Here is a 12,405-nt window from a genome sequence, read left to right on the forward strand (position 1 = left end):
GTGCGTCATGCTGTCTCCGCACAGGGAGCAATCCTTGAGCAGCACAGCCAAGCTCTCCAGGAAATCATGGTAGGACTTAACCAGCTTACTGCACATCTGACTGATATTCAGACTGTCCCTCAAGCAGCTCCTTCAGCGCTGGGATCCCCACCTTCCGCCGCAATTCCGAAAGGTGAACCATGGGTTTCTCCACCTGAGAGGTATGATGGACATTTGGGTCAATGTAAGACTTTTCTCTTGCAATGTGGCCCGGTTTTCGATCTGCAGCCCCTGATGTATTCTACTGAGAAAACTAAGATAGCTTACCTGATTAGCCTGTTGCGAGGAGAAGCATTGGAGTGGGCCTCTGTTCACTGGAGGAGACAGGATCCGGTTACTTCCACCTACGCCAACTTCACTCAGGAGATGAGTAAAGTGTTTGACCATCCAGTTCAAGGAAAGGATGCAGCCAGGAGACTGTTTTCTCTTCGCCAGGGGTCGCAGAGTGTGGCCGAGTATTCCATTGAGTTTCGTACTCTGGTTGCTGAGAGTGGGTGGAATGAAGCGGCGTTGCTATCCGTGTTTGTTCATGGACTGAGCGAACGGTAAAAAGATGAACTTGTGTCACATCCAGAACCTGCTACTCTGGATGATCTGATTTCTCTCTCCATTCCACTTGTTTTGGGTCACTCCTGGCTTGTTAAACACAATCCTAATATTGATTGGACGTCAGCTAAGATAACTAACTGGAGCCCCGCTTGCCATGCTAGTTGCCTGCAATCTGCCTTGCCCCTGTCTGTTTCCAGCCAGGAGTCCAGTCCGGAACCTCCTGACCTGTCCCTTGTTCCCGCTGTCTATCATGACATCGGGGAGGTATTCAGCAAACAACAATAGCACAGTCCTTACGACTGTGCTATCGACCTACTGTCTGGTGCTACTCATCCCCATAGCTGTCTGTACAGCCTGTCTAGACCGGAGCAGGGAGCCATGGAGGAATACATTAACGGGTCTCTAGCTGCAGGCATAATTCGCCCATCATCCTCCTCACTTGGAGCTGGATTCTTCTTTGTGGACAAGAAGGATGGGACTCTCCGCCCATGCATTGATTTCAGAGGTTTGAATGACATCACTGTTAAAAACAAGTAAATGGACTAATGGACTGTATTAATATAGCGCTTTTCTATTCATATAGACCACTCAAAGCGCTTTACAGGAAAGTCACATTCACCCATTCACACACATTCATACAGCGCTGCTATTTACCACGCATTTTTCTGTCACATTCATACTCATTCATGCACTGTCGGAAGAGCTGTCAGAGGCAAGTTAGGGTTAAGTGTCTTGCCCAAGGACACAACGGCATATGTACTGGCGGGAGGTGGGATCGAGCCGCCCACCTTCGGGTTGGTGGACGAACGACTCTATGTCCTGAGCAACGCCCCTCATGAGTTCTACATTCGAGTCTCTCCAGGCGGCTCCATATTCACGAAGCTGGACCTTCGCAACGCCTACCACCTGGTTCGGATCCGTGAGGGGGATGAATGAAAGATGGCTTTAAACACTCTGCTGGGGCATTTCGAGTACCTAGTCATGCCTTTCGGCCTAACTAATGCTCCAGCAGTGTTTCAAGGCTTGGTGAATGTCGTTTTAAGGGATATGCTAGGCAAGTTTGTGTTGTGAATTAATAACAGGAAAAGAGCTCCAGGACATCAGGACCAGAAAATATGTATATAAACTGCTCATTGTCAATATATTGACTGAGATGAAACTCAACCAACAGCAGATCTGGACCGTCCCCAATGGGCCATCGTATGGTTCTTTATCCCGAGGACCTCTCCAGCACCAAGCTTTTCTTTAAACTGCTGCATTTCACCAAGATGAACTTCCCCATACTGTTTTTTTGGCTGACTTCTCCTCCAGTGAGCCCAGATTCCCGGGTGCGGCCATTTTTGCAGTCCCACACAGGTCGCCGCCAGGCTCAGAGGTCGACCAGCACAATGAAGCAGTCTCTCAACACCTAGTACCTCCGTCGCAAAAAATCCCCTGTCCAATCGCAAAAACTGTGTCCTAAACAATGACAAGTAAAAAGTATTCATGCCAAAATTCAAACAGGTGTAAGAGGAACAAACAAATAAACTTGTATTACATTCATATTACTGTATGTCACTGAAGTGTAGCAGCCTTTAACTGTAACTGGAGAAAGAGCAGCAGTTAAAACAAGAACACCAATTCCCATTAACTATAGTGAGGTTCATATAGATTTTTTCAATACAAAGCAAACAAGAGCGAATCATTCTCTTGTTGCTAAATATCTTCTCAGAATATTAACTTAATAATTGGGCCGTGGGAGCCAGGTAGATACCAAACAGTTAGAGAATATCGACCTCGGATGGTAAAAATAAATCAATTAAAGAAACAACACGGCTGCATACGATCGTCAAAAGCCTTTTCTATGGCAGAAGCCAGCCCTTTACCCCAGAAACCCTATATGGTGTCAAACTAAAATACCAGTTTAATAAAGCACCTGCTTCGCAGCAGTGCCTCTGACAACTTTTCACCCATCATTAATCTTTGAAGCACCAGTTACTTTACCTGCAAAACTCACAGTTTGACATCCCTGACATTTAACATTGATTCAAGATGAAAGGCAGCTCACAATTTTTGGGTTCGGATTTTCTTGTGGCAAATTGCTTTTACTTTAAATGGATGAACTAAAGGGCAAGTTTTTTTTTTCTGCATGTTGAAATGTAAGCGTTACATACTCTGAGCATCCAGACAAAAGTTGCTCTGCTTTGCATGTCTGATAAAGACGAAAAGCTGGAGCCACATTTAAAACTGTGTATGTGCCACACACTCTTCCAAAGTATTCAGGCAGGATAAGTTTCCGTCTTTTACCATCTCAAAATATGGAATCAAACTATATGTAATGTGTTTATCGAAGGCGTTTCCAACCCCCCCCCCCCCCCCCCCCCCCCGCCCGCTGATCAGTCAAATCTTTACTTCCTCACATACCGAAGCAGTCAAGAAGCTTTACAGCTTTGTTTTAATAAAATCTCACAGATCTGCGAAATGACATAAATTATCCAGACGCATGAGCGGATGTTTTCTGGTGTCAGCAGAGATGGCTCAGACATCTGCTCTGAGCCTCCAGGACGCCGCCCTGTGGCGGTTGGTTTTTTGAAGGGCATCTGGGAGGGACAGAAAGCAAGATGAAGAGTGAAGAACATGCCGGAAGGGTTTGGATATCCCACCTGGCCTGGGCACGCCTCAGGATGCCCCTAAATCATCGAGGGGAGAGTAGGATTTCTCTGCTTCCTCGAAAATGGAGAGCGGCATGCGGGCAGCCGATAAAGCAATGCCTTCCATTTGAATAACTTTAGCAGGGCTTTTCCACATTTTGACTGTATAAGCAGTACAAAATGTGCAAATTGATACGAAATAAAATTGAACCCCTCTCATCCACCGACTTGCCAGCAGCCCAAAGGTTTTTTCTTTCAGACTACATGTTGCACACATTCAAATTCAAAAGTGGCGATGATTAGCACCGAAAAGATCAGTTTATGAGAGCTGCATGTTGCTTTATTGTTCAAGTTCCACTGTACACTTCCTCTCTGCTCCCAGGAGGACTCGTCTGCCAAAATCCAGCAAAGTTTTGACTTCCTTGTTTACCGCAGTATGCAAATGCATTTTGCTCTGAATAAAGAAGTTGTCCGTGAGTCATGATGCAGAGCGAAAGGGATTAAGCGTGAGACTGATTTTTATTAACTGACTCATTCCAAGCTGACTTTTGGTTTTTCAATATTTGAATTTTAACTTAAACATTTTTTGAATAGGATTTATTTTCAGTTTGGCTCAAAAGTAAACCTTCACATGTCATTGAAAACTTAATAAGCACTTTTGAACACACGTTTCATCAGATCTGAATCCTGATTGCAACAATAATAAATTCTGTCACCGGCTTTATTGTCTTTAGTTGATTGTTGACATGCTTTTGGTGAACTTTTAGATGTTACACCATTGTACGTTTGCAGTCCTGCTGAAGTTTTGCTGTCATACCTCCACATACTAAGACATTACAAGAAACCGAAGGGCTCTGCGTGCCGGCTCCGTCCACCGAGGGGAGCTAGCAGCCCGCAGAACATTATTTGTCCCTTTGGCGAGCACAAGATTATGAGTCAACCAAACTTCAGATCACGTCTTCCTCTCCGGCCGAGCACACACGTCCAGTGGAAGAGGCTGGTCTCGTAAAGGCCTAACCACTTCACTGTTCATACGCAGCATCATTTCTCTGTGGATTTGTCAACATAAAACAGGCTGTAAATCATAAGAAGGGGATTTAAAAAGGGAGAAGGTCTAACTAACCCTCCGGTGACTTGACAGCATGCAGCTGGGGACTCAAACCATTTCAAGGTGTAGTAATACACACCGAAACCGAAATCATAGAACCAACAAAATGGCAGCATGTTCATGTGGAACATCCGTCGTAAGATAAGACTTTACTAATCCCACACCGGAGAAAATTCACTCGGTGCAGCAGCAGTGAGAGTCAAAGGCATCAGGGAAGAGGTAGATAATGAGATATACCAAAAGAATATACAATAAAAAAAAGAAACCAACTGTACACAAGATTGTTAAAAAAAGAGATATTCATCATATACAAAGAGTGCAAGTGATTGGCTAAGTGAAAAAGAGGATCAAACGTGCAGTGGATTGTGTGAAAATATGACTAATAAGTACAGTGTTGTATTGCTGTGCAGTAAACAAAATAAATATATATACACACGTATACGCATATGTACATGTATACATACACACAAACCATACATACATATTGCACAGGATAAATATAAAGCTATAGACAGATAGTGAGAGGTGAGAATGTTACACCTGATGATGGTGCTAGATGAAAGGTGAAGGCATCACCGACATTACACAAACATTTCACTCCAAACCACAAATATCGACCCACTGGTGGCGCTGCGGGAAAACTGTTCAAAATTCATCCAAGTCACTATGTTTCATCCTCTGCGAAGGGTCGTTTTTGTTTATAACACTCCAATACTCCTAAAATATCCCTCTTGGAAGAAAAAAAAATCACTGGACCAATTTGTTTTTCTACAGCCGAGTGGTTCACAACAACAGATGTGATTGCAAATTAAAACAATGACAATTGCGGCGATTACAAATCACGAACACTCCCCCACTGACTGGTTTCATATTTTCGTCCTCGTCTGTTTCAATGAGGTCACTTGGTTCAGATTTTTTTTCTTGCGTTTCACACTTTTATGCAACCAGCACAGATAAGAACCCGCCCACGTGAAAAATTTGGCTTGATTTTTACCTGAGGGTGAAAAAACAAACGCTTGGTATTACTAGGCCCCCGATTTAATAATTTTTTTTATTCTTCACTAATGATGGAAGCCAGCCATGCATGGGCTAAAGTGAGCAGCTCCACATATGGTGCCACAGCCACAAGGAATGTCGGTTTAATGCGCAGCAACATCCAATGTGTGCCCACATCCGTCCTGCGGGACAGACTGTGATTTAGCAAAATCTTTAGGAAAGATTTTGAGATTTTATAGGTATATTAAACATGTTACTGCTTGGATTTGGCGTTTTGTTGATCCATAAATAAAAAGAAAAAGAATAAGGCAGAGACAAGATGAAAGTCTTTCAGAATAATCCACCCAGCTTTGTGCATTTTTTTCTATTCCTTCTGCTCCAAAAATAGCTCGTTTCCAGCTGTCGCATTATAAAAAGTGGAATATACCAGCACATCAGCTGCTAGCAGAGACAATAAGGTCAACAAGGCTTGACAATTGTTATCCATGTTTCATTCACCGGTTGTATTCAAGGTTTATGTGGTTTTTGTCACGTGACTTGAGCATGACGAATCAGGCCAGGGTACGCTGTGACGGACCCAATAAGGACGCGAACGCGGGTGGTCTACGTCGACGCTCCCTCAAGTCTTCGTTTTTTTGCCTGTTTGAAACCAAACTGCCAACCCGACGTCTTGAAAATGAAACAGGGCCAGCGGCGTTTTTCTAAAACATCAAAAACTCCAAAATATAGTACGGATGTCAAGTGAAAATATAGCAAAAGTGACGTGACCACAGACCAAGGCGCCGAAGAGCCAGAGCCTCACACAGACACAATAAACGACAAAACAAGACCCCGAAATGGCTACAAAGAGAAACAGGGAAATCTTTAAATCCTCTGAAGTTGGAAACAATATGTAAAAATGGACAAAATGGACAAAATGGAAGCCTCAGACTTCCTTTGCTGTATTTTCCTCGTGAACAACTTTGATTAGGGATGAGTGAATGTATTGTAATATTGAAACATATCTTAGCAAAACCTGACTACACTGATGCAAAGGCCTCGAGCTATGACCAGGTTCAAGCATCACTCCACTCTACAGCTTGACAAAAAGAAAACCACTTCACTCAAAGTGACACAACGTCATCTCCATCTTTCCCGGCACGAAATTGCACTGTGGTTCAAATCTGTGTACAATATCTCAATCCCAGGATTTTCTCTTATCCTTGTGCTCATATGGATTTTTTTATTTTTAAAAAGCCTAGCAGCGGCCTGCGCATGCTTCTCCATTTTCCTTTTATTCGAGCATCTACAAAGCTCTCTATAGCCTCATCACGTTCCACACGCGGAACCTCATCTTAATCCTAATCTTTAAACCCGAGATTTTCCATTTCGACCGACATGTCGTGGCACGTTCTTGTGGTTTCTCGAGCACAGTTGGTCCCCACAAGTATGGAACAAGGCCACACGACACGGGCCCTTTGCATATGGCACACAGACAGGCGAACACAAGCCGCCGGTAACCCCCCCCCCCACCCAATGCAAACAGCGACACTTCCAGTATATCCAGGGCATCAAGTCTTCCGTCCGACTGACACCCAGGGGAAGTTGTGTCCTTTGTCAAAGCAACTGGTTCTGCCACACTGGCAGCCGCAGCTAGGAGGCAGCCACAATGTGTGTGTGTGCGTGCTTGTGTGTGTGTGTATGACACAGAGAGAAATCACTGTATATACACTGTGCGTGTGCTGTATTCAAATGTAAAACCACTCAGAGTCCTACTCCCACCACTTGATTGACAGCCGATCTCTAGCAACGGCGCAGCTGCGAGTCCTTAGCAACAAGGATGGGGACAAGATGCATCGACTCTTAATCATCTTGAAATAAGGGCTTCTTTTTTTTCTTTCTTCTCTCTGCAGGGACTGCAGCCAAACAAAACATCAGCCTCACCATGGAAACCTCCTCGTTCTATGGCTTTTTTAATTTAAAGCTGTGGAATGGCACAAAACCTGGAATCTTTCCAGTCAGTATCAACTTTTCACTGGCGATGCTTTGATCACAATTTTTGCTGCATTTTTCGTCTATTGTTTCTTTCAAATTTATATTTCAGAGTATGTGTCAAAACCAGGGTAATTATCGTTTCCTCTGTCAGGAAAACGAAGCGGCCCAAGGCTTCACAAGCACAGCCACTTTGTGATTTCATATTTATTTATATTTTTTTTATATCTATGATGCCTAAAAAACTTGCTCATGAATTCTCTTCGCTCGAGCTGTGACATCCAAAACAAAAGTAAATAAATGAAATTAACAGTGGAATCAGGATGCAGACACTAGCCTCTCATGGCCGAGGTCATACAGAATAATGAATTAAGAGGTGAAACAATTATTTAACCGTTTGCTTGCTGGAAAAAAAAGATTTTAAATGTTGTTTTTTAGACACTCTCTGCTTCTGCCTTCTTTCTTTTCAATAGCTACTCAACCAAAACCAGCTTAAAACATTCAATCATTCATTACATCGATTTGATTACTCGTATTTTACAGTACTAGTCGAGGCCCCCCGAGGTCGTCTCGAGTGTTTGTGCGTTACGGGCCCCTCTGACTCTGCTGGCGTCAAAAATACTGTCCTTCTGAGGTTCAGCGCTGTTCCTCCATATTGTGCGCAAGTGTGTCTCATCTTCCAGCCTCTGGCACAGTCAGGTCCGATTTCTATCACAGCACCCTTTCGGATGGGCAAGGAGAATGGTCCGTTCCGCCTCTGCAATGCACCAGTCATACATTTCTTCATCTATCGATTCACCCGTTGATCCATACGCCCGCGTGTCTGCCTGTAAATCATCTCCATCCCAGATGTGTATTCTTGCACTTCCTTCCCTGCAGTTACCGTACCCATAATCCCCCGGCTCATATCACTACAGCCCCCCCTCGACATCATCGTCCTCATCTGCTTTCACAGCTGTATGTGCCTTGCATCTTAACATGTCAGATCCCATTGGATGGTTTTGAGTCTAAATCCTCATCGGGATTGTTCCAGGGGAGCCCACGTGTCGATGCCGTTGTGTTGATCAAAATAGATTTTCCATCATATAGCATTTGTTAGGAATCAACACCGATGTTCCGTCCTGTATTATCGCCGAGGTAATCCTGGGATTGAAGCAGACACCGAGAGAGCCTCACTTTCAACAAGCAACAATAAAAAAAAATCATTAAAACTGATGATGTTATTAAAGATGAACAAAATATTAATTTAATCTGCAGCAGTTTCATTACCTTTAATTACATGTGTTTGACAAAGAATCAGCTAAATAAATGACATTAATTTTAACAATACACGTTTTTTAAATAGAGCATAAGGATCATCTCAGGCCTGTCAGGCCAGGCCTATTTTCAGGCTTTTCCTGAATACTTAAAATAGGCACAAAGTGAACTGTATCAAGAGTCAAGACAGGGCTTGATGAAAGTTTGAACTAAATTCACAACTTTTAAAATGTTCATTTCAAACTATTATTAGACCCATCTTTTCTCCACAGGAAACACAAGGTTAATATTTCATGTACCCCCCTTCAGAAGACAGCTTGTTGGATTAATCTGGGAACAGAAACATTCCTCTATGATTAAGCGTTCTCTCCTCATCAATGAGTAATAAGCCGTCCCTCGTGTGTGACAAACTGAACCGCGATCTAAACTTCCTCACAAACGCGTGCATCGCATATTGTAACTTGCATCTTCAGGGGAACGGCGTCTTGGTTTGTTGCACACCGACAAAGCAAGAACGCAATGTTTGAGCCCAGAGGAGTTGGACACTGAGAGTCCCTCACCAAACGGAAGTTTATTCATCCTTGTTTTTTTTTTGCCGGGAGGCGATGTGTACCCATTAACGGCTGCATTAACCACAGCGGCGAAGAGGGTCAGGCAATATTTTCCATTAGGGGCATGGAGTTGCTTTTGTGTGGGGCGGCTTTAGAGTTGTGGATGGAGGCTTTCAGAGCGCACTGAACACTTACAGGAGGTGCATTGTTTCCAAGACACTAGAGTGCTCCAGTTATGGCTACCAGGGATTTACAAGAGGATTGTGAGACATTATAAAGTGGAAAGGGGTTCAACGGGGCGTCTACGCTACCTTTTGGATTATAGCTATGAATGTTTCAGTACAGTTTTCTGATTATTACCTTTTTTAATTCCACTTTTACACAAATTTCCCACTTCGTACTATACTGCACAATACTAAGTATCTATGTTAATCCTTTGGTTTTTAAGGATATGTGCATAACTGCTAAATGGATTGCCACGGACATTACTGTTCTCCACAGGATGAGTTCCATTACCTGTCCCTTTGTCTCTAGTTAAAGGTTTCCCCTTATTGTCGCTATCTGTTAGTCCCATGTGCTGCTTGGCATCTGTCGGTAAAAAGAATCAAAATGACAGGTCTGATATAGAACAGCAGCTGCCAAATAAATACAATTATTTTAAGAGATTTAAGCAAACAGGCAGCACGAACAGAAGATAAAAAAAAAAACATGAAACTTTCTGACATTTTAAACAAAAGGCAAACGTGTATGCTGCGTGGAATAAAATGGAATTATAGCTGCAGTAGCTTGATTACAGAAGTGGGTTTGTGCCAATGTGTTCTGAATCTTAATCTCAGGAGACACTGTGGTAAAGGCTAATTAACAATAGTAAAGATAACTGTTGCTTTTTTAAACAAAATGAGATTATTCAACAGCAGAGTGGGTCAAATGCTTCAATGTTTTATGTATTAGAGTTGTTGGCATCCTGCCCCAAAGTAAAAATGGTAATTTTCTGTGGTCAAGTCAAGAATATTTAAATAGCTCTTAGTCACACTTAAAGCCTCAGGCTTTACAAAACCCCATTATCAAAGAACACATTTAATCAAAGACAGCAATGTGAACAAGGAAAAATTCCAACCAAAATCTAATTTAAAGAAGGGTTATGAAGAGTTATGAAGATGAACTTGGTCAAATATAAATTGGGTTACCCCACATTTAGACCAAGAGGGAGCACCAACATTAAAATACTGACTTTACCATGACTGACAATTTTTTAAATTTGTTTTGCCTGGCTACCAACATAACCATTGAAATTCAGGAGCTGGAACTTATTAACAACTCTAACTTAACTTTGGAAATGGATCCCTCTGGTGATCAATTATTTTGTCATAGACTTAACATTGAGTATCATCAGCATATAGAATAAAATAGATGCTGAAAAAGAATAGCAGCAGGTCGAGAATATTTCCACGTGGTACACCAAAGTTTATATTATAAAATTATGGGGTCATTTATTGAATTTGCTGACAGGATTTCTCATAACCGCAAGTCAAACAGGACTTAAACCACAGATAAAAAACAGATTGTTGAACTGACATCCCCTCTACGCTGGCTGGCTACGGTCCAGGTATCTGACAGTCAGAGGTTACATGCTTTCGGTTACGCATGGAAAGCATTGATTGCACAGGGTAGTGTGCCGGGAATAACTCAAAGCCAATATGACCAGTCTTCTACTTTGCCTCACCCTGTTTTAAACACATTGTGGTAGATGTTTGGCCCCTCAACACCTACACCGCCAAGGCGGCCCGACTAATTTAATAACATTAAAAAGTTAAGTTTTATGGCCAAATCTCCATCTCCTTGCTACTCTGCGGGGTTTGACTCTGCCCCCCTTTAGTCGCCACTCCTGTGCTCATTAACAATCAGTGGGATTGACCGTCACTGTGATATCCCTCACTCTATCCTTCACGCCCTTCTGCCTCCATTAGGACCCTGGCACCCTGATAGGAGACATGGATGGCTATGAGGACAAACTCTCTAAGAGGCGGGGGGGTTGTAATGAGTGGAGGGGGAGGTCTGTGCTTGCTAGACCAGCCTGGATTCATCACCTTGCTGGAGGGCATGGGCGGGGGGGTTAGTCAAATAGGGCCACGGGAACTGCCCCAGCCCCTAGTGTCTCCACAATCAGCCGTCTTGGTCCTAAACTCCTATACTGCACCTCCTCTCTCCTGATCATCAGTTTGACCTTTGACCTGGAGGAGGACATTGTTAAACAGGACTGAGCGACAAATGCTCGACTACTTCTATGAAACAAAATTGATTTTTTTAGGCTTTCGCTTGAAACAGAAATCTTTCTCTGATTTATCCATGACATCAGTTTTACATTTAGATGGCTTGTTATGACTCTCTTAGCCATTATTATTGCTCCATCAAATGACTTTTGACAGATCTGAATGCGTTCAGCACTAATGAAGAAGAGGATTTGCTCAATTATACAAGGATTTTATGTAAACTAGCTTTTTCAAGGGCTACCATCGCTCTTGGTTTTGGGTTTTGAAGAGGAGCCAACAGTATCATAAACATATACAGTATAGCAGATTCCCTCTGACGTGCTGCTCAATTTTACCCCACAAACTCTTCTCATGCCTCTTGTGATTCAATGTGGAGCAAATTTAATGCTCTATTTGTAGTTAATCCAATGGGCCATTTTACAGTCGGGTGGGTAAAGGCACGGTTACCATTTTGTGTTGCATAGGTGCAAACATGAAAGCAAAATATATAGCCTTGATTTGCTTGATTGAGGACCAAGACAGGATGCTACACGGAGAGCATCTGTGCAAATGAAAGCAATCGATAATGAGGTGAAACGTTCTTTTTTTCATTGTCTACACTGCCCCTAATCCAGACAGTATAACCCCACTGTTTGCTTCTCCCTGGTAGCTCCCTTAAACGTTCTGCTGCTGCTGCCGTCAAACCCTAATAATGTTAGATTAAGCTGTGCACAACTGCCCATCTGACACGAGGGCTGGATTTGTGCTGGATTGGAAAATCTGGATGGGATGCCTCCAAAGCTCTATAATTCTGCACACAAACACACACGGACAGATGAACAAACACACACACACACACACACACACACACACACACACATACACACACACACAGAAGCAGATTAAAAAGCAGAGGAACGGAGGGGATGGAAAGGATACGCATGTCACGGCAGTGTGTTCGTGCACTGCCGGAGCTGTGTTTGTTTGAGCGTGTGCGTTTAAGTGTGTTATAGGTTTAACCTCTACTTCTTTGAGATGCATCAAGCCCCCAAAAA

Source organism: Scophthalmus maximus, chromosome 1 (genome assembly GCF_022379125.1).
Source record: "Scophthalmus maximus strain ysfricsl-2021 chromosome 1, ASM2237912v1, whole genome shotgun sequence".
Classification (NCBI taxonomy): Eukaryota; Metazoa; Chordata; class Actinopteri; order Pleuronectiformes; family Scophthalmidae; genus Scophthalmus; species Scophthalmus maximus.